Source organism: Pocillopora damicornis, chromosome 10, assembly GCF_964200805.1.
Source record: "Pocillopora damicornis chromosome 10, jaPocDami1.2, whole genome shotgun sequence".
Taxonomy (NCBI): Eukaryota; Metazoa; Cnidaria; class Anthozoa; order Scleractinia; family Pocilloporidae; genus Pocillopora; species Pocillopora damicornis.
In genome coordinates, this window is record NC_142679.1 from 10,368,796 (window position 1) to 10,392,103 (window position 23,308).

Sequence of the window (23,308 nt, forward strand, 5' to 3'; positions counted from 1 at the left end):
TCTTAACCAGATTTTGCATCATGGTCATCAATGCCTGTGAAATCTACACTTGCTGCCTTGTTTGCTTCCGTAGCAGTTCAATCTGTAGCTCTTGTTGTCTGGCCCTTACTTCCTGCTCCTTTCTTTGCAGCTCTAGCTCCTGTTGGCGAATGGAATACTCACTTTGAGCTTTTTCTTTCAAGAATTCAACCGCATCACCTCCGCTTCTTCGGCTCTTTTTGGCGCTGCCTCCAGCAGATTCGTTTGGTTTTTTTTTCGAGGCCATACGTTCCATGGCTTTCTTTCTGATTTCTTCAGCTGCCTCTTTATCATCTGACTTTTTCTTGTCTTTGGCGGAAAAGCTATCTTCTTTCTCACATAACTCTTCTATTAGGGCATCTTTCTCAGATAACTCACAATCAATGCCACTGGCTTGTAGCTCTTCTCGTTGCGTGCGTTTAAACTTGGCCTGAAGCAGATTCCATCGGTCTCTGACTCCCCTCTTCTCCTTTATCATAAATTTTGGATTATCGAGCTTGTTCAATCTTTCCTGGATTGACTCCCAGATTTTGCCACGGTGTGGACTGCCTTTCTTGAACTGAAACAATTCGCTGGCAATCATTTCACGCAACAGAAGAATGTCATGGTCATGGTCATGTCCATTCCATTACAGGTTGTTTTTTGGTAGCCACCTTCACGCTAGAGCCTAAAAAGTTAAAAAAAAAGACCTGTAATAGTTGACAATCGCTCGTACAAGCGCCAAAACGACAGAAATGTATTTCCGCTGGTATTCGAAGTAATTAGGTGTACTTGTTTCGCTTTGACACCTGCCACTCCCTTTATTGTGCCTTCTACGCTGATATTGGTCGGCTTCTAGTACTTATACTCTCTACTGTTCACTGTCCACCATTCACGTTTGCGGTTTCCTACTTCACAGTTTTACATCTTTTCGCGAGTGTTTTTTCAAGCGTGTGCTTCTAATGTCTAGCGAACAGGAGCAAACCGAAGGTTCTTCCCGCTCAACAGATACGACCCAACCGGTTCATGGTGGTGGCAACTCGGCATCTGTCGACCAGGTTTTTTCAATGTTTAAAGATTACCTGGAGAAGAAATTGGAGGTTAAAACCAAGCAGATCGAGCAAAAGAGCAAAATAGACAAAGAAGTCGTGCAATTGAAATACAAGGGCAACCAGAAGCAGTACGAGCTCAAAGCAGAATTGGATTCCATCATTGAAAGCATAGGGCAGAGTACGAATCCGATGAGTTGGCGTCCGACTCCGAAGATGAGAAACGGCTCAAAAAGGCTAGAGAAACGGCGAGTGGAAAGAGACGACAAAAGGACCAACTCACAAGCGGGAGCGGAAAGAAAGCAAGAGCCGCTGTGGGTTCTGATAATCAGCTTTTTCGTGGTAAGAAAAATTGCCTACAAATTACCTTGTGATTTCATATGGTTTTGGATCCGCTTACGCATCCTACCATACTGCTTGTCTGATTTATTTATTACGGAAATTTAAGGGTAAAATAATTTACGTTCGTTTGAGCGAAGCGAATTAGAACGTAAATGTATTTTCCGCCGGTATTCGAAGTAATTAGGCGTACTTGTTTCGCTTTGACACCTGCCACTCCCTTTATTGTGCCTTCTAGCTGTTATTGGTCGGCTTCTAGTACTTATACTCTCTACTGTTCACTGTACACCATTCACGTTTGCGGTTTCCTACTTCACAGTTTTACATCTTTTCGCGAGTGTTTTCCCACCCCCCCCCCCCTCCTCTGCTTACTACGTTTTCTTTTATTACTTTTATTCAGGCCGTGGAGGCGCTTCTTGCGACTACTCACGTTGCTACAAGTGTGGAAAACTTGGGCACTGGGCTAAAGACTGCAGATCCATGTTCTGGCCAGGAAGTTACCAGTTTCCCAACTACAATACTTACCCTGGACTCTCCTACAACAAGCCAGCCGGAAGCCATTCATCTCAATACCAATCAAAGCAGTGAAGAGGACTTGGCATAGGTAGAAGAAATCGAACAGAAATACGAACTTGAAAGCGGACAGTCTTTAACCGTTAAGGGTAATTTGAAGAAAAATCTAGGGTTTTGGAGATCTATTGGTGCTCCAAATTTCATTTTGACTATTATTTAAAAGGGCTACAAATTACCATTTGCTAGCCTTCCATTAGCTGTAAGGCTAAAGAATAATAAGTCTGCTCGACTTCATGCTAATTTCGTTGACCAAGCTGTTCTTGAGTTAGTTAATTCAGGTCGGGTTTGTAGGGTTGATAAGCAACCTTTTATTGTCAACCCCTTATCAGTATCTATTCAGCCATGTGACAAAAAGAGATTAATTCTTGATTTACGTCACGTTAACAGGTCCCTAATTAAACAAAGAATCAATATGAGGATTGGAAAATTGCTATGGCTTATTTTGCCAAAGATTCGTACATGTTTTCTTTTGACTTGAAAAGTGGCTATCACCATATCGAAATTTCGCAGGATCACCAAACGTTTTTGGGGTTTTGTTGGCGTGCTCCAGATTCCAATAACGAAGTATTTTACGTTTTCACCGTTTTTCCGTTTGGTTTGTCTACAGCTCCCTATATTTTCACAAAGCTTCTTAAACCTTTAGAGAAACATTGGAGAATACAAGGTACTTGCATAACTATTTTCTTAGATGATGGTTGGGCGATAGTTCAGGACAAAGAAGGTTGTCTTCTTAAGGCCCAAACCGTAAGGCAGGACTTGTATGGTGCGGGTTTTGTAGTGAATGAAGAGAAATCGGTATGGGAACCTACTCAAACTTTGGACTGGTTAGTTATAACCTGGAATTCTTTATTGGGTACTCTAAGAATTGTAGAGAGAAGAATTACTAAGATTACCAACACAATAGATCGTATTATTGAGGCCGATTTTAAACTTTCTGCTAGAGAGCTGGCTTCTTTCACGGGTCAAATTATCTCTACTGCGCCTGTGGTTGGAAACATTGGTAGGATAATGACCAGACATTGCGTTATGTCTACCTTGTGTGTAGATAATTGGGATTCAGTATTTTGTCTTGATGATTATTGCAAAGAGAAATTATATTTTTGGAAAGATAATTTGATTAACCTCAACAGCAGATATTGCTTTGTAAGTAAAGATTCTAGTTATTTTGTTTACTCAGATGCTAGCGCCACTGGAGGCGGTGCATTCATTGACTTTAACAATGACTTTGTGTGTCACAAATTGTGGACGGAGAACGAAAGTTTGCGAAGCTCAACATGGAGAGAGTTATCTGTTATTGAATTTTCATTGAAATCATTTGCCCCTGTAATTAAAGGATCGCACGTTAAGTGGTATACTGACAGCCAAGCCGCTGCCAAGATTGTTGAAGTGGGCAGCATGAAACTTGATCTGCGCAGGATCGCGCGGAGCATTTTCAGTATTTGTATCCAGTCGGGGATTCATTTAGAGGTCCAGTGGATTCCACGTACTTTGAATCAGCAAGCTGACTTTATAAGTCGATTAATTGATACCGATGATTGGCAAATTACTAACGAATTTTTTCTATTTCTTGATGAACGTCGGGGGCCCCATACTGTTGATTGTTTTGCCAATTATTACAATCACAAACTCCCCAAACTCTTTTTCAAGATTCTGGAATCCCAATACTGCGGGTGTCGATTTCTTCTTTCAGCCTCTTGGCGGGGAAAATTGTCTAGTGGTTCCACCCGTGGGTATATGAAGTGTCAGTATGCCGTTGGTACACTTGTTGTACCCTTCTGGCCTTCAGCTCATTACTGGCCATTAATTATGCACAGATATGATGATTCTCTTGTGGCCCACGTTATTCGTGCTGGGAGGGAGGTTCTTATTCATCGAAGAAATCATAATTCGCTGTTAGGGTCTCACCAATTCATAGGCTATATTATCGCCTTAAGAATGGAATTTACTGAGTAACAGTTTGGACTTGTTCATCAAGTGTGTTGGCACTGGCCTAAGCAATGGTTTGATTTCATGAGGCACTGGCCGAAACAGTGATTTGCATCTTGTGGCACTGGCCCAGACTCCGGCCCAAACAATGATCCATTGGACACTTTGGGATTCCCATCTTATTGTCACTACACTAAGGGCGCGCGTTTTGTTCCTTTTAGTTTGTATGTTGTGTTCTTGTTTTTTCAGATAATTTCTTCAAGCAAGTCATGGAAAGGTTCCCCAGTCCTTTCGTCATTGAATGCCAATCAGGTTTTAGACGTGATGTTGAAATCCAGAGCAGATGCTACAGCAAAATCCTATATGCGAGTTATTAAGAAGTTTTTGGATTGGTGTAAAAGCAAGCAAATAAGCTTTGAGCTACCTTTTCCTTTAGGTGTCGTATCTCTTTATTTGTTCGAAGTCCAACAGTCTTGTAGTTCCAGTTCTTCTGTAATTTTGACCCACGCCGCCCTTAAATGGCTACATTCATTTGTTCCTAGTCTTGATTGTAACCCATTGGATAGCGATTTTTGCAGAAATATTATCGAATCTGCCAAACGCCAGAGGTCACAACCGATTGTGAAAAAGAAACCCATTACCACAGAAATCATCAGGAACATATTGGACGTTCATAACAAGGAAGATTCTAATCTGAAGGATCTTCGTATTGCCGCATTATGCTCATTAGCTTTCGCAGGTTTTCTTCAGTATGACGATTTATGTAATATCGTTCCGAAGCATATTGAGTTTCAGAATGATTATATAAGGATTTTCTTGCCTCGAAGCAAAACCGATATTTATAGGGAAGGGAATTATGTCTGTATTAGCGCTTCCACATCTAAGTACTGTCCTGTCGGTGTCTTAAGAAGGTATTTGAACCTTTCTGGGATTGACAGCAATAGTAATCTTCCTTTATTTAGACCTCTAACTTTTCATCCTAGTAATTCTAGCTATACCCTGAGAAGTGGTAAGATTTCTTATACTAGATGCAGGGAAATTCTTAGAGATTGCCTGAGTAAGCTAGGTTATAATCCGAATAATTTCGGTCTTCATAACTTAAGATCCGGTGGCATTACATCTGTAGTGCGTAATAGTGGTCATTCGATTTCAGAAAGACTACTTAAAAAAGCTCTGACAGAATTACCTCCCATCTAGGGCATTATCCATAGTCCTGGTTGCTTCACGCAGCAGAAACGCAGGGACTCTTAGTGTGGGGCATTCTGAGTTAGCTCGTGCGCAGGCTGTATCTTACTTACCTTGGTTGATTAGATGAAAGACGATTGACAAAGAGACATTGATTGCGAACAACGTAAGAATATCGCAATAGTATCACAAAAAGCATTTATCTCATTTTTTTTGCTGTGCCATTATGGTACTAAAGGAAATTTTTCTTTCGCACCATTTCGAGTTTAGCTTGTGTGCCATGCTCCTTGAGGCTCGTGGCTCTTCACGTGTAACCCTCATCAACCAATGGGTGGTCCAATATTGACATGAACTTGATTAGGCTTGGCACCATGGGGCGTATGCTCGACATCGACAAAATTTTGCTGTCTGGAAGTCTCTGCGAAGCTTGCCATCTTTCACACTTGATGCACACGTCCCTTTATATTCCAATTCCTCTAGTTTAATTGTTTTGTTTATTTTCTCTTTTCATTACACCCATTTTGAAATCACTGGTGGTCCCTGTAATCTGATTGGCTCTAATTGGTGCGATTTATTCACGAATCGCACCAATTTTTGCTTTAAATCGCATCTTTTTCCCAGCCAATAAGCAGGCCACACTAAAAACAAAACAACCGATCAGATTTCAAGGCTTGTTTAAAGCAACCAATCAAATTACAGGAATATGAAAGACAAAGAGTATCATGTGGCAAACTTTGCAACTTTTGTTTCCAAAACTCTTATTTCCCCCACCCCTCACCCCCCCCCCCAAAAAAAAATGGATGAATTTAATATCAAACTATCTCAGTACCGCATCAATAAAATATTTGAAATGACCAAGTCCTGTATTTGGTCGATTTCAGCAAATTGTTTCCTCTGCTATCGAGCACCTATACATAACTACACGAGTCAATCGAGTTATGTTAAACAAGTCTTATTATCACGGAGCTGGAAGAGGAAAAACGTTATTTTTCTCTTGATTTTAATGCGCTCTGAAAGAGGTGGGGTATCATTGCAAGTTTCTTCTACAAAATCATGACCAGAACGAGATGAAGACTCGTTTTTATAGAATAAAAAATGTATTATAAAATTCAGTTGAGAGTTTGAACCCGGTTGGAAAACCATCCAGTGGCGAAACTTTTTGAAAAGCGACAAAAATAATTTTTAGATTTGGCAGACCATGTATGATTTTTGCATAAGCAAAAGTAGTTCCTGTCCTATTGTTACGTTACAATCTTGCAGACATAATTCTACTTGGTGTCTGATTTTTCACGTACTATTTTGAAAAAGAGTGCGAGGGTCGATAAAGTTTCAAAACGCGAGTAAACATTTAAAACCACGAGGCCGCAGGCCGAACGGCTTTATAGTTTTTCGAGCGTTTGGAAACCTGATGAAATCCGAAGCAAGAGGTTTTGAAATTACTTCTCCAACAAAGAGAATTAGTAGAAATTATCATTTTAATAAGTTTTCTGAATTCAAATATTTTGTTTGAGACGTGGAATGTGAACCTGTCACCTACTTGCTGCTTGTTAGTCTGCGATATTATTTCATTTGCATTCAATGCCACAATCAATGCCATATTATTACTGAACTGTTCGTGACTTCTGAGCAAGCATCTTGCTTAGACATCCAAAAATAGTGAAGAAGAGGAAAATTGTGTGGCCAGCGCCATTCCGAAGTCTACCCAAAATAAAAGCAAATAGGCGACTGGGATTTTTGAAGATTGGCGAAGAGCCCGATTTCCCAAAGTAGCAACGTTGGAACCAGGAGGTCTCTTTAAACACTATGATCTGCACAAAGCTCAGTCCTTGGAAGTTCTGTTAGTCCAAATGGATGCTTTAAGCCTTAAATATTGGCTAACAAAGTTTATCCAAGAAGTTGCCAAACCGTCAAGGGAAAGATATCCACCCAAACGTTACACCAGATTGTGTGTGGAATACGTCGTTTCATCGAGGAAAAGAAAGAGAAGTTGGATTTTAATCCTCCCGATGCTTCGGACAAAAGGCGCAGTGGTGTTGCTTTATGTAGCACTTGTCATTATTTATTCTGATATTTTGATAGTCCAGCTTTTTTTAGGGTTACCTCTATATTCTTTGTGGATTTTCTATCTTTCGACGAGTTCTCGGTGCACAGATTCATGTGTCGGTCTTGCGTTATGAATATGTAAACAAGGAAACATTTTACTCATGGGTTTGAAATCTTTTTCAAGCCCTTGTGGTTTTCAACTCGTTTTTCATTGGGTTTCTAAACTCATCCACCTGACCAGAATGAGGTGTTTTAGGTGGGTAACAACGACATGGATAATTAATGAGTTCGAGAAGTTAGCATCTCGCACTCGTTTTGTTTTACTTGTTGTCCGATTATTGCGTTAGTATCTCTCACACTTTTAGTCTTACTTCAATCAAATCAATCGATAAACTTTATTTAAGTGTCTAAAACTTCTAGTCAGCCCGGAGGCCGACTAACCGGGGACACTCCAATAAAATTACAAATAAATTAAGTTAAGTTAAGTTAAAATTAGCTATCACTTGTTACAATATATATAAATATCTAGAATTCCATTTATAATTTAAAATACGGACTGAAATATAATAATTTCTACCTATACAACTATATACAAACTTTAAATATGTCTAAAATTCTACAATTCCCTGTAGAGACGTAATTTGAAACTAGATTCGTGAGGTCTTGTCTGTGGATGTTTGAGACGAATGATGTCAAAGTTCGTATTTGTCTCTCGCTATGTCCAAGTTTTGACCACAAATATGATCCGAGATATCTAAGGGAGTGTTTGCCATAGTGGACAGAATAGATTCTGGAGATATGAAAATCTGAGTTCCTGAGGTTGTACCCAGCTGGAGTGCCCCTGAATAAATCTACTATGTTTCAAGGCAACAGCCTGTGCTTGACTTTGTACATGAAAATGGCGATATTTTGCAGTCGCATGTTGTATAGAGGGAACGAATTGGCACGTTTGCGAGGTTCCAGTCACAAAAAACCGCCCTAAGTCCCCTTTCAATTACTCGTTCTAGTTTCTTTTTTTCCGTTGCTTTACAAAAGTGCCAGACAAGGTTACATTCGGTCAGATGCGGTGATATCGCTGTTTTATAAATTCGCAGTTTTGCCTCAGTAGGGATGAGTTTTTTTTTAATCTCATTAGAACGCCTATTAATTTGCTTACTTTTTTACAAATTATGGAAATTTGCTTACAGAAGTGTAGCTCTTTGTCGATGGTGACGCCCAGTTATTTAAGTTCTTTAGGTAGTATTGATAGTATGGCCATTGATGTCGACAGATGTTAGGGAAGGCTCGTGTTTCTTGCCGATTGCCATGGCTTGGTATTTGCTTGTGTTTCCCACCAAGTGATTTTCCTGGAACCACCATGACATTTGATCCCCTTCGCTCCTAATTGTGTCCATTGAGTCCTTGACATTACTATGCGCGTAATAAAGCTGATGGTCGTCGTCGTACATTGATAGACTTGACGCACGACTCGGGTGAAAGAGGTCATTCTGGTAGATATTCCAGAGTAACGGGCCCAAATTGGATCCTTGGGGACAGCCCAGTTTTATTTCTTTTCATTCACTAACCGCAGTTCCTAATTTAGTTCTTCCTTTGCGTTCTTCAAAGAATGAGCGCATCAGTGATAAGGCTCTGGTTTCCGGATCGCGCACGTTTAGTATTGTTTGGTGGTCGATTGTAACATAAGTATCTCGAATTTATTTAGTGTTCTTGTTGTTCTATCGATACGTTAGTAACTTGTGCAATTTCAGTTTTGTTCATTGTCCGATTTTTACATTAGTATCTTTTACACTTTTAGTTTTCCTTGTTGTCTGATTGTTACGTGAATATCATGTGCAAATTTCGTTTATATCTCGTGTAATTTTATTCCCTTGGTGTGCGATGGCTTCTTAAGTGTCTCTCTCTTTTCGTTTTCCTTTGTGTCCGATTTTTACGCCAGTATCTTGTGCCCTTTTAATTTGTGTCTGATTGTTACATCAGTATCTCGTTAATTTTTTCATATTCCGTCTTGTTCGACTATTACGTAAGTATCATGCGGACTTTTTCTTTCCCTGCTCGCCCAATTGTCACGTTGGTATCTCGAGCGCTTTTTCTTTTCCTTTTTGTCCGATTGCAACGTTAGTATCTCGTGCACTTTTTGTTTACCCGATTGTCCAATCGTTACGTTACTATCTCGTGGGTTTATGTTTTCTTGTCCGACTGTTACGTAAGTATCTCGTGCACTTTTTGTTCTCCTGCTTGTCCAATTGTTTCGTTTTTATCTTGTGCGCCTTTTGTTTTCGTTCCTGTCCAATATTTACTGTTATATCACGTGCACTTTTTGTATTCCTTCTTGTCCAAATGTAATGTTACTATCATATGTACTTTTTCAAAATTCAGTTCGAAAATACCACTCGTAAAGAACTCGTGCTCGTTTCAACATTTTCCAAAATCTTTCTCTTGAAAACTGTAAATGAAAAAGCAATGCTTAGTCTGACACGAATATGAATTTTCAATGAATTTGGTCTTTTCAAGGTCGACCTTACCTTGAGAGACATAAAGACATAAGGGACCAATAATGGCACCCGTTATGATACAAATCGTAACAAACAGTACTAGGGTATGTTATGGTGTACTCTGATCTTCCGAGTGAGTGTAGTCCTGAGAAGGAATGTCGTCGTTAGTGATGACTGACATTTCGACAACCTGAGCGGAAGTCATCATCAGTTGTTGTCATTCGAATGTTCTAGGTCCGGTTCGTATGAACTGATTGATCACTTTTGCCGTGACGTTATTGACTAGAAGACTCAAGTGGCTTAAGTAGGTCGTGATTAGTTTGTTTTGATCTGCTGGTAAAGTTAATTTGGTATCATCAACTGAGTTGATAACGTAAATTGGCCACCGTTTAGAGTTTTAAAGCCGACGTTTCGAGCGTTAACCCCCTTGTCAGAGCAGGAAATAGAGCTTCGCTTTTGGTGAGAACATGGTAACGTGAAAACCAAAAATAAACTCATTTACTGAAAAGCGTTCGGGGATTAGGAGTGCCGATTCGAAACGTACATTTTTGTTCTAGAATTTGCAGTTTCCGAACTGCCTAAATGTAGGGAAAGGCCACAATCTTCCATATGCTGCTTAGAATGATTTGGGAGATTGAATTGTCTAGCGAATGGTTTGGATACGTCTTTGTTAATTCTTTCTACGTCGCAAAGGAGTTCTTTGAATCGGTCACCTTGTTGTTTTCCTGTTTCACCATCTGATCGTTTTGTGTGTAGTCAAAGACTAAAGATTAAGCTTGATCTTATAAGTATGTGGTTCTTTTATTAACTCACATTAAGATCTTAGGCGACGTGAGAATTGAAGAAGTGTTTAAGTTCCCTGCTTTCCCCTTGCCCAAGTCTTAAATATATGACACCTTGCAATTTCAATTTCATTGGAAATTCGGTTAAAAAAAGAAAGGAAAAAAGGAATAGAAGAAAAAGAACACGAACAAAGGCAAGAAAAGGATGTAACTTATTCAGTACTAAATGTGTGATCCCCAAACACATCACGTAGTCGTATGTTATGTCCAATAAATGTCTCGCATGTACAACACTTTGGTCACACCTCACGAATACTTTCCGCTTGCCTGTGTGTAAAGGTCGAAAATAGACATTGTAAAAATTCCCTGACGAAGTCTGCCATCGTCAGACAATACGCTTAAGAGAATAAAACAAGTTTTTACTATTTCAGTTCGTGCAGTGCTGCTCATTAGTTTCTCATTTAAAGCAAAATTTTAAAAAAATCATTGAAAAAGTTAAACAAAAACTACACCATAATTCGAAAAAAAGCGAAGTAAATTGAAACATCACTGCTTTGCTTTACAGACTGAGTGGCATTCTTGTAAATGTTGGTGAAATGATCGACCATCAACTTTTTCATTGGCCAGAATAAACTTTCCTCCTTAATACTCCATAGCATGACCCTTGTTTTCCTAAAATAAAAAAATTAAAGAAGTAGCTTTCCGATTGCAGTAAAGACAATACTGTGGGAACAATCTTGCAAGGTTTAAGGAACAATCACAGCTACGTGTAATAGAAGATGGTGAATTTGGTTTATCATTATCATTATCATTAATTATTTCTTCTCTTTGTATGTTCCTATTTTCCAAAAAATTTTACACTTCTTTCACGCATATATATATTCATTGTGACATTCTTAGTATTCACCTGGAAATAACCGAAGTTCGGTCGAAACGTCGTGTTTATTTTTATTGTCAAAACACTACTATTTCAAAAACCAAACGTGTTAAAGGAAAGAAAACTAAATCGAGTCGTAACTTTCATTCTATTTACCGCAAGGATTAAGTCTCATTTAATGGGGCAGCAGAATGTCTGTACTCTGTGAACTACATGTATTGCACATAGTCTGCTGTCAGTAGTAATTTACCTAAGAATAAAAAAGAACCATTCACCTGTTTACTTGAAGTGATAGTGATTTATTATCATGAAAATGAGTTTGTGACCTCAACCCAGGAATTGACTTAGGGTCCTCAATACATTGTACCTTGATTTTGGCTCATTTTCATTATTCTTTGATGCATAAAAGTGTCAGTTGAAACTGTGATAAATAGCTTTATGATTTTATAATATTTTCACAGATGCAAAGTTCAGTGATGAGTGAAAACAATAATTTTGGGTGCGGTGCACTTTTAACATACCTTTTGCAATAAGGTCACCACTACTGTCAACAGAAATGATTGGTACTATTGCCTAGGATAAACCCTTAATATCTTTCTGTTATAAAAAGGTTTGACCTGGTGACAATTTTAAACACAACTGCAGCAAAAACAGAGTATTTTTTCTACACTGGTAACACCCAATTCATCCTTTCGCTCGACTGCAGGTGGTACAGTTGCTGCCTTTGGGAATGTATTGGGGTGGTAGGACACTTTTATATCCTAATTACTGAAAAAGGGCGACTAAATGCTCTCCAGATGAAGGTCATCTAAATCTACCTGTAGAAATTGCAAAATACATGACATTCACTTCTAAACCCGTTCTTACTGTCTGTCTACGTCTCTCTATGTCTGAGAGTTTTTCATTGATCAATAAGGATGATATTGAGGCTTTAAGATCACAATTGCTTCACAAACACTCCTTATCAGGACTTATTTTACAATACCTAAACAACGTCAACATAATGAAACAATATGTGAATAATAATAATATAAAGGTAACTATTCCAGAAATGGTGCTGAAGGAGATCTGTTCTCTAATGTTTTTTTTAGCTTGTGTTCAGTGAATTTGAAAGTTTTTCTCAAAGGATAGAGCTACTTGTGCCATAATTTGTTTTTTTTTCTTTGAAAATGATACTACAGGTAAACGAACTGAAGATTTTACAAAGTAAAGTCAATTCAATTCAATTAGTTTACACAATATTCATAATCATTTTAATACACTGAAGTGCCATACGGAATTACTACATTTATCAGAAGCTTAAAGCCTAATGTAAAAAATGAACAAAAGGAGTTAAAAAATACCAAACCACAATTATTTCTCGTCAAGTGTAGAAATCAACCTACGTAGAAAGAAATTTCAATTGTAATTTTAATGTTCACTCTTTGCCTTACATGATCTAATTTGGAGTGCCAAAAACGCACCCTTCAAGTTATTCATGTATTTGCACGCGTTTCATAAGGATTTTCTTCAGAAGCTGTATCGTCTAGTGAGCCATTTGGGAGCTGATTTACCTCCCAAAAGCTAAAAAAATAGGTCCGCAATGCGTACTTGTGTGGGATTTTATTGACAAAGTGTTTGGAAGGGGTTTTTGAACGGAAGCAAACCTGTCGCTCACTGTGAGTCAACTGTACTACAGGGGTGATATTAGGCCTGGAATCAACAGTCTGAATAGTAATTTTTGTGTGGGAATTATTTGAACAAATACAGATTCACAGGAGGGATCTGGGGTATTAACTTTTCCTTTTATCAAGCAATATGCCTTTCCTTCCCTCCCTGGAAGCTTTTTGGCGTGTTTTTGAACGTTTGGTAATCGTCTTCAACAAATAAATTACCTCTTGGTGGCTTAGGCTATTTATTTGTTTACACGGCAATACTGGAAATACTTGGAGCAGTAAATATTTTCGTAACAGTCATTGAAAAAAAATTGAAAAAATTTCTGCTACTACTTTTTAACTCGTGGATACACGATAGCGTAGAAACGAGTTCTTGTGGGCGCTCTGCGATATGCAAATTAGCGTGGACTCTTCGTAATTAGTCGTAATTAGTCGACTTCGAACTCGAGATCTATCCTTCCGAAGAAGTAAGTCCAAAGTCGTGGCGCTATTATGATTGCACTGATCGTTGCGATTATTATTGTCTTTACACGCCTGTTTCGACATTTACTATATTGAAATGGACTTCAAATGTTTCAGATTAGTGCTATGATCAACTTAAAAACCAAATTTGAAGCGCCTTCGAATCGTCCATGCGCTGAACATAACGAGGACCAGCGAGAATCACGAAGAGTTTGTGAGTGACAGCAAGCTGTTGACACAGAAATTCCCACGGAAACATGTACACATGACATTAAAAAAAATGGTAATTTGCAGCATTATTTCTTTCTACGCTAATTTGGGTCTTTCCGTTGTAATCGTTTCGTTTTGTTATTCTTCTATGCAAGCGTGACTGTTTTGATGGTAAGAATGAAAGATGATCGCTTTCCACAAGTCGTTGCCGAGCACGTGACTATAATCTGGCCGGTGTTGTTTTGATCATAGTTAGTAGAGGAGACCCAGTCTCCTCTACTAACTATGTTTTGATCACTTGACGATCTTTTTCGCTGAAAATACAGGACGACTTCCTATTTCAAGGAATGTTTTTCCAATTAATTTCTATCGCATCGGTGTAAAAAAGTACAGGTATATGGGTGTTCTGAAAAACAAAAGGGAAATTCAAAACTACGAGAAATTGCGAGCAATCGGCCTCTTGTACTACACGCGGGTTTTTTTGGTGTAACATGCGTGTGTTTCCCGTAAGTTACAAGCACTTTACGCACGTGGGAATGCTGCAATCACGAATTTTATATTACGTGAAAGTCACGCATGTGGTTGTTTGCTCACTTCACTAATATGTTTGTTTGCTTGTTATTTTTTTGGTATCCTGGAGTATTTCAGGAGGGGTTGCAGACTTAACTGTGGAATAATTGTTTAATGCAGGGTTGTCAATAAAGGTTGCAGTTAGAAATTAGCCAAGATGCTAAAGGAGCTGCCTTGAAATTTCAGGACTGTGTGTTATGTAGTTTATTTTTGTCTTTTGTAAATGGTTGTTAAACTGGACAACTCTTAGAAAGATGACTTCAAACTTAATTTTAAAAGGCCTGTTCCGGTACCAAATGAATAAGCAGCATTTCCTTATTAATAGTTTTGCAAGTTTCTCATTACAAATTCCTCTGAAAAAAGAGAAACAACTCTTTTCATAACTATTTACTGCTTTCTTTTGTTGCTCTCTTAACTTAAAAACAATGTACATCATGATAAAGTAATTTGTTATAGGAAACCGTGAAATGAGGCCCAAACAGCTTTATGATCTGTGAAATGTGTTTCTAAAACATCTGCTTGTGTATCAATGTTAGATATATTTGTATATATATGATCAATTACTGTGTTGTTGTCAGTTGTATAAGTTGATATGAACTGTTTGTAGTGGTTATCCCTCACTAGTAAATTATACAAAGGTCTTCTGTCTGTTTCAACAAGCCAATTTATATCAAAGTCTCTAGTAATGATATTGTTGTCTGGTGAAATGTTATTTAATACCTCAGTTATTGCTTCATAAAGTTGTCTTACAGGCACGTTTGGGGAGTGATATATCCCTATGATTGTCCAATCCTCAAACCTTGCTAACTTAATTACTGTTATTTCAACACCATGTATATTGTGACAATAGAGGTATCCAGGTAAGTATGGGATTTTACTGTACACAGCTGTACCACCATAAGACCTTGATCCATTGCTGGAATTAAGGTTATCATTACGGAAGAGAACATAACCAGCAATGTCATACATGTCATTATTATCTTGAGAATTAAATCTTGTTTCTGTGAAAATATTGATATCAGCACTTAGATAAATTAAGTCTTTACGTTTATCTTCTATGTGTTTGTGAAGAGACCTTACATTAAGATAACACAGTTTAAGAAGGGAAAATGTTATGTCATGGAGAGGGAGGTGCAAAGCTTAAGTTTTGCAGTTGTTCTTAATCTCTCCATCTGGATTGACAGCAATCTTGCTTTCACACAAATCAGAAATATATAGGCCTTCTATAGCAGTCACTCTACTGAGTCCCATATAATGTATGTGTGGAATAGTATTTCTGGTACTAAAATCCACAACAATTCTACTGTCAGTATCACCTTGTGACCTGTGAATTGTTTTTGCTGCTGCGGGACGCAGTGGAAATTGTTTTCTAACAACTTGTGCTGTTCTGTTTCCACCTACTGCAAACTGTGTAGTCACAGGGTTTACTGGGGTCCATGTGTATTCAATTCATTGTACATACAAATGTCTTTTTTCATTCCTTGTTTTCTGACCTACATCTGAGTGGTCAAATTGTACCCATACAATACCAGATGGTTTGGTTTGTTGATGTAACTGAACTAGTTTAACAACATTTCCAGCACCATTTGTCATGCCATCTTCGGTTCGTACATTCATGACAAGGTGTGTTCTTTCACCCTCAGCAAGACAAAGGGTTGAGGCTAACTGTTTTGTTTTTCTTGGATCATTGGGTATTTGTCTTAGTATTTTGTTTCTTAGCTCTGGAGAGATAGCTCCAATAACACTATCTTGAGCATTTATTGTGAATTTGTTTCCTGTGGCTGCATTATGGGCCCTTTGTTTAAATTCATCTACTTTAGCATTCTGTATAAATAGGTGAGCTGCATCTATTGGGTTGTTGATGTCTTCTTGTATAGCTCTCTTTAAGTTTTGCAATGTCAGCTACTGTGTGTTTACCTTTACGCAACCTATTAAGTAATTCTACAAACAATTTGCTGTCTCTTTGACCCATGATTTCATTAAGTTCAAACATTTTAAAGTGTTTATGCCATACACTGGGAGAAAGAACAGAATAAATCTACATTTTTGAGGTCTTTGAAAATATAAGCATCCATAACAGATTCTAATTGGAATAAGTCACCAATAGCAATTATGCTCACACCTCCAAAATCCTCTCTACAGCCTTTTATATCTTTAAGCCTATTGTTTAGCTGTATTGCAAACATACCATTTCCTACCATTGAGATTTCATCAACAAAAATCAATTGACTTCTCAAAGTGTTTAGTCTACTTGAATCAAGCTGTTTGTAATTTCTCAGTGATTGATTGGCAGGAATGGCCAGAGAGCTATGAAGAGTGTCACCCTTAAGCTTTACCAGTTGGAGCTAATAGTATAACTATGATCTGATGAAAACCATCACCAGCTCTAGTGTTATAATACTTAAGCACTGCCTGATACAAAGCTTTTGTTAAATGCGATTTGTCAACACCAGCCCCTCCACTGAGGAAGCAGTAGAAAGGGGTTTCTGAGGTTTTAATCTGATGTAAAATGTGTTAAAAAAATTCTTTTTGCTCTTTATCGGGTGTCTGGACCATTTGACGAAAATCAAAATCAGGTAATTCATTCAATATCAGTGATTCATTATTCAGCGATGTTGATGAAATGTTGAGATCATCAAAGAGGTCATAGTTTTCACTAAAATCAGGATGTAAATCTTCATGAGATCCAATCCTTGAACGGAATTGGTCAATGGAGATCCCCATATTTACTTGTGTGCTTGAGCGAGCAACAACAATAATCCAACTAACTAGAAACTCAGTTTATTAAAATAGATAACACTCTTGACAGTTCAAGGCAAACAATAGTTTCTTTCAGTTTGTGACACTTTGAGACACTCGTGAGACATTTTGAGACACTAGTGAGACTCTTTGAAGCGCAACCCGCACAAATACATTCAAGCCGACAAATGTTGGCTTGCGAGAGTACAATGACTCCTTTCAATCTGACACAACCCGCACCGAAGGTCCAAGCCGATAAATGTTGGCTTGTGAAAGCGTAAAAGCTCCTGTGCATCCTGCACTGAATACAAGCCGCGTTTCAGCGTGTTGACTTACGTGAAAAAATCTTTTGTTATAGACACCTGAAGAAATAACGAAACAAACGCCTCAGATTATGAAAGAAAGAACACAAACCAGGTGTACAAACGTAATCGCCTTTCGTAAGAGCTTAATCGTGAAGCTCCCACAACAAAATTGAAAAGTTAAAGCACGCAAAGAACCCGTGAAAATATGAAATGACTTATCCTTACCTTGGAAACAAAAATCCCCAAGAAACAAACATGAAATTCCGAATAAGTTCTCCAAAACCCAACGACTGAGAAGAGAAATGGCCGCCGTACAATACACTATGAAAAAACGCCGACTGGAATCCAGTCTTCACGGCTCACTGAACGCAAATAGAAACCACGTGACAAGCACTTCTCTCTCGTGGACAAATAAATAAAGAAATAAATTTCGCGGGCGTTGACTAAGTGTGGGAAATCCCACACAAAAATTGCCGAGAAAAACCTGATATGAGCGGAATACATGAAGATCAGCTCCTTATATATAAAAGCGACCTGCCTGGTACTTGATTTACGCGTACCTGTGGGAATTTTACGTGTTTTTCTAGTATAATACTATAAACGATTGGTCCTCTGGCCGGTTATGGGATTCTTCCAGAACTGCCATGCTCTTGGCTTTGCTGGCTTCGCCTTCGGTTTTCTTTTCTACTCTTGAGAAGTAAGAAACGCTTCTGCTTCCGCTAGAAGACTTTTCCTCTAACAGGCTCTCTTTTCAGTCCTTCTGGGGTTTAATTGAACCATATCATAAGGAATATACGGCACCCTTTTTGGCTACGTCACTACCACATTGAAAGAATTCGTGCAGCGTAGCGCGTGGACCGTAATCACTAAATCAAGGAATGACCTTAAATGACCTTGAGTAATGTCTGACATGACATAAGTGAACCATCCAAAAATGATTATATTAATCATTTCTATTGATTTTGTCGAATCCCTGTATTGATCATTCTTAGAACAAAATAAGTAAAGACCTTCATCACAAGTGACCGAGGTTTTTCGAAAATATTTGAACTATAGGTTCAAGACCAATTTTATTCAAAATGGCGGCGGAGAAAGGAAAGAATTTACCCGATCTGCAAGAAGCAGAAGCTTTTTTTAAACGAAACACCCTAACAGAAGAAAAAGAAGAGATAATTTAGTTTTAAAGAACCTTATGGAGACTTAGTAACTGGACATTGTACTTATAACCACAAGTACCGTCCTCATTTTGCTAGTCAAAACCCGTTCATTCAGCTTTTTGTAGCCGTTTTGAAGGTGGTCAAGGTGTGAACAGATGTTGAGGGCTTACTTTAATTTACGAAACGAAACGAAACGAAATGAAACGAAATGAAACGAAACGAAACGAAACGAAACGAAACGAAATGAAACGAAGCGAAATGAAAATCTCTAATTTGCGAAGTGAACCCAAAATCTGTAAGTTGCGAAATGAAAATCTCTAATCTGTAATTTGCGAAACTGAAAGTGAGAGTCTTAATTTGCGAAACAGGAATTTGACTCGTAATCACTAATAACGCTTGTGCAACGTGTCCAGGATTCTCAAACTGACACCTGTAGATGTGAATTTTAGTACAAGTGCTTGTAAACCAATCGTGAACGCGTGTTTGTTGTTTCATTTCAGTAGAAACGGAAACTCCAAGGCGAGTGGAATTGGATGCAAATGCAAGAAACGGTGCGAGTTTTAACCAATTTTACGTAAGCAATGAGCGTGCTAAAATTTTTGCCTATAGATAATAGAGCGTATAATACGCGCGGATATTTTGCGAGATGCGTAGTACTTTTCCTTTCCCCTTTGGGGCTCAGAAAAAATACAATTATTCTCTCGTTTCAGACGTTAAACCATCGAGTGAGGGATTTATTATTCCACTATTATTTATTAGTCTATACCACACCTTTAAATAGAGCATTTCGTGCGCGCTGATTGGCAAGCTCGGACGTGAACAGCAAGTTATATTCATCTCCACTTCGGTGAATAATTGTTAATAATTCCACTATTGTTTTTAGTATTTTCATTTTTGTTTGCGAAATATATCCTACGGCCTTATCTGTGCATCTTATCGATCACATAAGTAGTTCGCGAAAGACGAGAACAAAATGAACGAAACCATTAAAGTGTTCTTTATGACCAGCAAAAATATCTGTCGCGCTTAAAAGTTCGTTTCTTCAAAAGTCAAACCTAAAATACGAAGAAAAGAAACAAAGTTTGGATCGTTCAGTGCAGCATATTATCGGAAAAGGCAATTTCATGTATGTGTACGAGATGCTGTATGTCACTGAGCCCTTCAAAAATTCAATCAGTTTACCAAACATAAAAAAAGAATGGACTTCTAGCCTATCGAAGAAGCTTTATTTTGATATCTGTATGCGAATAAGGTTCAATATGTCTCCGAATTGCTCCAAACGTAACGGTATTTCACGGCATGTTGCCGAAAACGTGGATATTTCCAAGCCTCTGCCAAAAGGGGAGTTTTATTTGTAGAAGTCAAGTATTCTCTCCAAATTGCTCAAATGTAAAGATATGTCAGTGGATACCACTACAAAACATGGACTTTTCCAAATGTACATCATTTTAAGGATTTCTAAGGAGGTGTGCCAGTGATGTCCAATACATGTTACATCATCTCAGGTAAACGTTTTAACAATTCTATTGAAAAGGGATTTTTGAAGATGTATGCTAGTGAGGTCCTATCTGAGGTCCTATATGAGTGAGATCTGACATTTCACCAAAATGCTCCATTTACCCATCAATTTTGGACAACATTCGACTATTCACATATCACCGAAGAAGGAAATTTCCTACGTGTATGCTAATGAAGACCAATATCCGTCTCCAAGACGTGCCATTTTTCATTTTAACTGCAGCCTTTTCCAGATGTCATCAACTAAATGCATATCTTGACACGTACGCAAATAAGATCTTATGATCCAGCTCTGTATAAGATTTTACAGAGATATAATTGACCCCATCATGGATCATCAGTTCCCCAAAGTGGACCTTACCAGTATCATGGAACGGGCTCGTAAATGGCAACTACGTGTTAATGCAGAAAAGTGTGAATCTATGCGCATCACTCATTTAAGAGATAACTCTACAACTGATTATACTTTAAGTAAATCTCTGAAGGATGTGGACACCTTCACGGATCTCAGTGTAACGATATTAGTAAAGGATCTCTCACGGGGAAATCACGTTAGCACGACTGCGAACAAAGTGCTCTTACACAAAAGGTTTTTTCCATGTTGTGTATGTCTCTTGTATCTCAGATCTTGGAATATGCAGTACCTGTCTGGAACCTTTTCCTTGCCAAGGACATTCATATTCTGAAGAGTTAACTGCGTTAAGAAGAAAAGCAACGTGCCTGAGAGAGTAGCGCAACTGGAAGGTGATGCATGAGTTAACCACGCTGTTTGGGTATTTTAAATCGCAAGCTAGAACAGAGTCCCCGCATTTTATTTCGATGGACAGACAGAACTCCGCGCGGTGGCTACCAGTGTATATTGCAGACATGCGTCAACTAAGGTCCCTGTACCCCAAAGTGTACGAAGAGTTTGCCGCAGGAAACTTTGCCATAAACCGCACTTGTCAGCCTTTCTCGCAAGTCGCCATAGATATGGCTCTCGAGTAATCTTTCAACGTAGAACGTGGATTCGAAGTCAAAGGGGGGCATAGTATGAATCTCCTAAAGCCAAGCTGCCCTCGAAAGGTGCTTTCTTACCGCTCCCGAATGTGCATAAGTTACAACATCTTCAAAAGAGATGTACAGCGATCAGACTAGTAATAAGGAGGCTACTCCACATAGTGTACAGCGAGACGAAGAGGATGTAAGGAAGCTGACGAGTTGTTTTTCATCAGGTCTGATTAGTGACCCCTTTAATCTAGAAGAAGTACAGTCCCCTTTAAATGTTGTTACCGGCGTTGTTTTATAACAAGAACACAGAATTTATAACACAGAATGTCTTCTCGCTTGTCGAAGAAAAGGTGAAGAGCAGATGACAGCATTTATAGAGGAGCCATTGAATACCAATGATGCTAGTTTCTGGGACCCTATTTCTAAGCGAAAGATTAAAACCTATTGTTCGATGACGAAGAAAGCGAAAGTGAAGGATCGCTACAGTCAGTGCCGACTGGGACTAATTGTTGCTAGTACGTGTCAAATAAATCCTATGGAAGTTATGACCTATGAATTTTCACCCATTCTATGTGCACTCACCCACCAAGATAGGACCCTCAATTGTCGAATGTTGTCCAAAATTAGCTAACATCATAGGGAAGGTAGTCAATGCCGTCCCTCAGGCACCGCCTGAGAACACAGAATACATTATAGATGGAATGGCCGTTGTACAGATGACGAGGTCTGGTGGTGTTACTACGTTGTCTGCAAAGTATTACAGCATCTTTTCTTCGCTCCTGTCCACCCGCAAGTGTAACTGCATTCACGTCGTTTTCAACCAGTATGCTCGAAGTTGGTGAGCGATCAAGGAGAGGCACATCAAGTGCGCTGGAAGTACGCATTGGTGGACCTTGGACGTCATTACCCCAGCAATAGGCCAAGTACATTAACATCCCCAAGAATAAGGAGAACCCGTGTTACCTTATATCAAAGGCCATGAGCAGTTTTGGCAAAAGAAGATTCCTGGAGAACACCAAGCTGATTATCTGAGGAGGATTCAAGGATGGAAGGCGATGTCTGGGTATCACGAGAGATTCCCAAGGTAATGATGTAGATCTTACATCTAATCACGAAGAAGCAGATACCCGGATGTTGTTTCATGCTAAGTACGTTGCGAGCCCAATCATCTGAAACAGACGTTCTAGTTTTGAGTGCAGTCCACTTTGCGAGCATTACACCGGCGTAAAAGATCAAATGCGTTTTGTACCAATTCATGATGTTTGCCAGAAGCTTGGAGACAGCGTCCTTGCCGCTTTACCTGTCTTTCATGCTCTCACCGGATGTGACAACAACAGTTCAATCTCAGTCTGAGTAATGAACTCACCGTTCCTGCGCTAATATCGGTCTTTCCCGCACCGAGGCCTGCACTTGTATGGCAGAGGAAATATGCTACAATCCACACGGAATACAATGGGAGGAAGATGATGTCAGTGATTCTGACTGTGATGACTGAACTATGAAACTTTAAGTTTCTGCCTTGATAGATTTACAGTGTTCCAAAGTGGCAGCTTTCAAAAGTTATAACTTGCTTCATGAAGTAATTGTAAAAAGATGTCTGAGACTCATCGCGATGTAACTCAAAATGCAAAAGTATGAGTATAGTCCCAGGTTGTTACTAAAGTAATTTATCCTTTTCCTTAAAAAAAATTAACTCGACGAATGTAGATATGGAAATTCTCTTTTTTTCAAAACTATCAAAACAAGAAGGATAAACCTCTGATGATTTACCATGCAGTTTCATAATTCTCAATAATTACCTCGTGGTGTAACAAAGCGAAAAGGGTTCACTCACTATCCAGCCTTGTTTTCACGCTGAGAAGATTACTCTTAAAAACTATTTAAACTTTGTTTTAAAAAGCAATTCTTGTTTTTTTTACATTATGATTTAGTGCAACTTTATCTTTTTTTTTACCCAAAATGTTCGTTCCTCCCTTGAGATGATAGGCAAATGTTTGTAAATGAAAGTAGCACTGTAGTATTAGTACTTTCTTATAAGTTTTTTTTTGCATATTCGGAGTCACGTTACCAGTAACGTTACATGATTCATGGATTTAGAGAGTAAGCAAACTTCCTGTTATGAAACTGATTTTTCGTAAGTAGTTTAGTCGTGAAAAACATAGTCAAAAGGGCAGCCCCGTTTCAAAAGTCAGCCTCATTTTAACAGTGGTTTGTCCACGAAAACGCCCTCTTAACGCAAAACCTGAATCATAATTTGACTTTACAAACTACCTAGAGTTAAACGGTAGGTCTTCTTTTATCAAAATCTACTATCAAACCTTCTCTATCTTGTGGGTTATGCGAAACCTCAATTTTCTAGTCCTGGCTTCTAGACTATTAGTCTCTTTCTCAGTCGTTCTTTAGTATGTCACGCAACGCTCTCTGTTGGGGAAGGGAAGC

At 38.7% G+C, this 23,308-nt stretch overlaps 1 long non-coding RNA gene and 2 pseudogenes across 1 annotated transcript; 1 reads left to right on the plus strand and 2 right to left on the minus strand.

The window, feature by feature from the left end:
* LOC149038876 (uncharacterized) overlaps positions 1-665 on the minus strand; it is a 1,723-nt pseudogene extending 1,058 nt beyond the window's left edge.
* Positions 666-2,373: 1,708 nt separating this feature from the next.
* LOC149038877 (uncharacterized) lies at positions 2,374-3,975 on the plus strand (annotated as a pseudogene).
* Positions 3,976-16,925: 12,950 nt separating this feature from the next.
* On the minus strand, positions 16,926-17,563 carry LOC149038878 (uncharacterized). Its single transcript, XR_016180079.1, has 2 exons — positions 17,430-17,563; positions 16,926-17,261 (listed from the first exon to the last, which is right to left on the minus strand). It is a non-coding gene; the product is annotated as an uncharacterized LOC149038878 (long non-coding RNA).
* Positions 17,564-23,308: the final 5,745 nt, after the last annotated feature.